Source organism: Ochotona princeps, chromosome 24, assembly GCF_030435755.1.
Source record: "Ochotona princeps isolate mOchPri1 chromosome 24, mOchPri1.hap1, whole genome shotgun sequence".
Classification (NCBI taxonomy): Eukaryota; Metazoa; Chordata; class Mammalia; order Lagomorpha; family Ochotonidae; genus Ochotona; species Ochotona princeps.
The window spans coordinates 36,131,465-36,136,261 of NC_080855.1; the positions used below are offsets into that span (position 1 = coordinate 36,131,465).

The 4,797-nt window shown below is 44.1% G+C and overlaps 1 pseudogene; it reads left to right on the forward strand.

Annotated features, from left to right (window-relative positions):
* The first annotated feature begins 3,714 nt into the window (after nt 1-3,714).
* LOC131483178 (zinc finger MYND domain-containing protein 19-like) lies at nt 3,715-4,258 on the forward strand (annotated as a pseudogene).
* The last annotated feature ends 539 nt before the right edge of the window (nt 4,259-4,797 follow it).

Below are 4,797 nucleotides of genomic sequence, written 5' to 3' on the forward strand. Positions count from 1 at the left end.
ATATTTCACAGCCCAGTTAGCCTCCTAGACCAGAATTAGGCACCATTTTGTTTAAGGAGGCATGGGCCATGCACAGTACTGCTCATGCATTGAGCTGTGTGTGAACTCGTTTCTGATGCAATGAACTGCAACAACATGATATCCTATAGGTTTCATCCAAGATAGGTTGAAGTATCCCACAGACTTGATAGCCAGCAGATCAAAAACACTACTAGTGGCAGAACAGGTGCCATTTCTTGCAGGGTGACAAAGAATGTAAGAATGCAGGGGACAGCAATGAATTGTGCATGCACTGAACTTGGCAAGAAATCACTGAGTCCAGTGCATTGCACTGGTCCCACAAAATAATACCATCTATGGCATTATACAGGTCAAAATAGGTCCATGTGGCACTCAGACCAAATGGTCAACAGGTTCTAGCAAGATCAACATCACCAACAACCTCTTTATATAGGACACCACTTGTCTTCATAATCCTGGGACTTGCTCCATCTGGGAGTGGAAGGCACGTTGTTCAGACAAATTTTGCAGCCTCAGCACTGTATCCCAGGAGGGAAGGAGACTGGTGAGCCAGGAGCTAGGGCTACAGAGACCATGGTGGAAATCTAACAAAAGAGTCCAGACCAGGAACTTGCTGGAGGGAGTGGCACAAGTGACTGCAAACAAAGAACCCAAGCACAATAAGTAAAATTGAACTGTAGACTTGTGGATGGAAGAGCTTAGAACCCTGCCCCAAGAATAAGAATCTGCAAAGCAGAAGTACAATGACCAAAAGAAAAGAAGAGACAGAGGCACAATGAATGTTACTGAAGACTTCCCTGCCAAGGAGCAAAAGTTTCTGCCAACCTCAGAGTTAACTGAGGAATACATCAAGAAAATGGGGTATACACAATTCAAAACACTTGTTATAAAACTTCCTATCAACAACGAGAAGCACGTAAACCAGGCATTCAAGTAATTTAAGGGATATTTCACACTGGAAATGAATAAAATGAAAGTTGATTTATTAGAAATGAAGAACAGTGTGGAGCAAATTTAAAGTACAGTGGAGGGCCCGGTGGGGTGGCCTAGTGGCTAAAGTCCTCACCTTGAACGCCCCAGGATCCCATGTGGGCACCGGTTCTAATCCCAGCAGCTCCACTTCCCCTCCAGCTCCCTGCTTGTGGCCTGGGAAAGCAGTCAAGGATGGCCCAAAGCATTGGGACCCTGAACCCACGTGGGAGACCCAGAAGAGGTTCCTGATTCCCGGCTTCGGATTGGCGCGCATCGGTCCGTTGTGGCTCACTTGGGGAGTGAATCATCGGACGGAAGATCTTCCTCTCTATCTCTCCTCCTCTCTATGTATATCTGACTTTGTAATAAAAATACATCTTTAAAAAAAAAGTACAGTGGAGAGTCACCAATATAGAATGAAGAAGGCAGAAGAAAGAATGTCAAAATTAGAAGATATTTCCTTTCACAAGGGGGAAATAAACAACAACAACAAAACCGGAAGCAGAAATGGATCAGGCAAAAAAAAAAAAAAAAAAAAAAAAAAAAAAAAAACCTGTTCAAGAATTGAAAGACACTACTAAAAGACCAAATACAAAAGTAAGGGATTCGCATAAGGTGCAGAAAGAGAAGCTGAGTTTACAAATATATTTAATGATATAATAAGTGAAAATTTCCCAAGTCTAGAGGAAGGATTGGGAAACAATTTCCAGAAGGGGTACAGAACTCCAACATGGTTGACCAAAAGCGATATTCATCAAGACACGTGATAATCAAGCTCTCTTAAATTGAACATAAGGAAAAGAACCTTAAATGTACACGTAAAAAAAATCAACTCACATATAAAGGATTGACAAGTAAACTCACAGACCTCTCACAGGTAGCTCTACAAGCAAGAAGAGAATGGAGCAACATAGTCCAGATTCTACAAACAAAAAATTGTCAGCCCAGGATAACGTATCCAGGAAAGCTTTCTTTTGTCTTTGAAAATGAAATACAATTCTTTTTTAAATTAATTTTTGATCATCTTACTTAGTTGATTAGGGTACAAAGGGTCAAGGGCTACAGGGTGAAAGTGGGTAATACCGTTGTTTCCACACTAATATTATCATTTTTCCCTGTATCTGGGGTTAGGGGAGAAACAAATGGAAAAGCCCCACCCAACCTCCCATCCATCTCAGATCCCCAACAGGCGGTGCGCTCCGAGGGTCCTGCTCAAACAGTTTTGATAGTTCATCGGTTTTGGATTGCTGCCAATCTCGTCATTTCAATCACGATGAAACCTACTCAGAGATCACTGGCTGACAATCTCTTCATGGTTGGGGTTCTAAGATCAGCAGTTCAGTTGGAGGGATCTCCAAAGAAACTTCATCTGAGATGATCCCAGGCCTGATTCTTACGCGAGTTTGCTAGTACAGAGTCCAACACCATCCGTCACACCAATCAGCTTATGCACATGCTGGTTGTTGTGATTGCTGGGTCCGTTCTGTTTCCAGCCCTGTCTCCCTCGTGAACCAACAGGTGTTGTAGTCCATCCCGATCCTGCTCACTTTATACTCGGTCCTCACGCAAATCAGTTGGAGCTGCAAACCAGTTGGGGTGACTCCCCATAACCCCCACCAGTTCTGCCCCCTACCCTGGTTCCCATGCTTGCCAGTATGTACCGCAGGCTTGTCCAGTCTGCTGATATCCCATTTAGCTCTCGCACATATCAATGGGCTTTAAAGCCTCGTTCAACCCAACAAACCTACTATCCAGCCCATGCATCTACTAGCAGGTGCCTTTCTGTCTAGCCACCCCTGCCCCTGTCCTGGTTTTTGTGCTGTCCAGTGAGCATGGTAAACCAAGAGGGAGGTGCCCACTATTTCCCTTCTAGGCCACTCCCACTCCCAGATTGTGCACTCTCCAGGTGGTTCTGGCATTTGACTTGACAGAATTAGCTCCCAGTGCCAGCCTCAGCCAGCTAATGCTGAGGCTAAGCCCAACCAACCCTTATCCATTGTAATTAATGTAATTAATGTACTTAATCCCTGCCTAATGTGACCAGTCTGCTGATCCATTATCGTGTCAGGTAATAGGATATCCTGCTAGACAAGCCCCAACCCTTAGGTTTTGCATGAACTCGTGTTCAGTGGTCAGCATTATTCAGTGATTACAAGTTCTTCAAAGGAAGAGTTACTGTCATTGGGAATCTTTATTCAATACTCATATGTCATACAGTGGAATAATTTTCTTCAAGAAGGTTCTTGATTTTCGTTTTTGTTTCTTCAATGACACATTAATCATTCAGTAACATGTTATTTAGCTTCATGGTGTTGTTAATTTTTTTTTCCGTTATTGATTTTGTTTTGAGACTTTTCATTTAACGGGATGTATAGAAACTATGCAATGGAGACTATCATATCCAGTGACTGGGATACAATGCAGTATGCTTCTCTACTTCCAAAGTTGAACTCCCACTGAAATTGTTTACCATATCTTGACAATAGGATGTTGGACTCTCTGCCATTGTCATGGCTGCAGTGATGTACATATGATTGTGCATGAAGAACTCTGCTCTAGTAATGATATACATTAACTCAGTGAGGGGGAGGGAGTTGGGTAGGGGATAAGGAAAATCCCAGGGCCTATGGAACTGTATCATAAAATGATAATAATAAAAAAAGAAGTAAAAAAAAAAAGAAATATGTATCTAGACACATTTAAAAAAAGATGTGGATAGAAATGAGAAATGCTGCTAAGATCTTTGTACACACCTTTGACAAGAACCAGGGCCAATATTTGGCAGGCTCCTGCACAAGATGCTGTGGGAGTAGCACTGGGGTGGTGCTGGCTTCAAGGTGGTTCATTCAATGCTGTGACCATGGACAACTGCCTGCACAACCTGAAGCTCATGCCTTGGGGCTGGCTGCCCCAAGTCAAGGAGACCTCCAGCAAGTAGAGGCAGCACAGCTTGTTTTGGCTCCTGATTCAGCAGTTTGCTACAGATCCTATAGAAGAGCAGTTCCCCATCCTAAGCGTAACTTTGCACTACAATGCCAATAGGAATGTGGTGGAGGAAGAGGAGAACTCGTTCAACTACTAGGAGCGGCACTATCTGATCTTCACGGTGATTGAGAAACAGCTCCAGGAGTTTAAATTTCTATGGGTGCTACCAATGACCCGCTACTATGAGTCCCATTGCAAGCAGAAGGACTGGCCCGCCCACAGGAAGGGCTGTCAGGAGCAAAATTGCCACTGCCTGCAGGAGCTGGAACCCGAGCAATGACTGGGCTGTGGGGCTACTCTTTGGTGTGCCATGAGATTGGAGCCTGGACTGAAGGCACAGATGAAACATGTGCCAGTCCAGATGCAGGGTTTGGGTACCCCCTGGTGCCCTCATTATTTATATGTTAATATGTTTGCAAATACATGTGCAGTTTTTTGGGGGGGCACGACAGAGGGAAGAGCAGAAGTGACAAATAGAATACTTTACTGAGATCCTCAGATGGCACAGGGCCAGGCATAATTAATTAATTAATTAATTCCCTTTATTCCTTCCTGTTTCTGAGGGAAGCAGGAGATGAAGGGAGAGGTCACACCCAGCCTCCCAGCCATCACAGGGTCCCTGATCGGGGGTAGGCTCTGAGGACACTACTCAGGTGGTTTTGATAGTCCAATAGTCTGAATTGCTGCCAGTCTCGCCACTCAAAACATGATGAAATCACTCCTGAACTCACTGGCTGACAAAGTTCACCTCAAAGTCTCTGTTTGCACCACTATGCACTGCCAATACATGGCTGGGGTAGTTGATCAATGCACTCCATT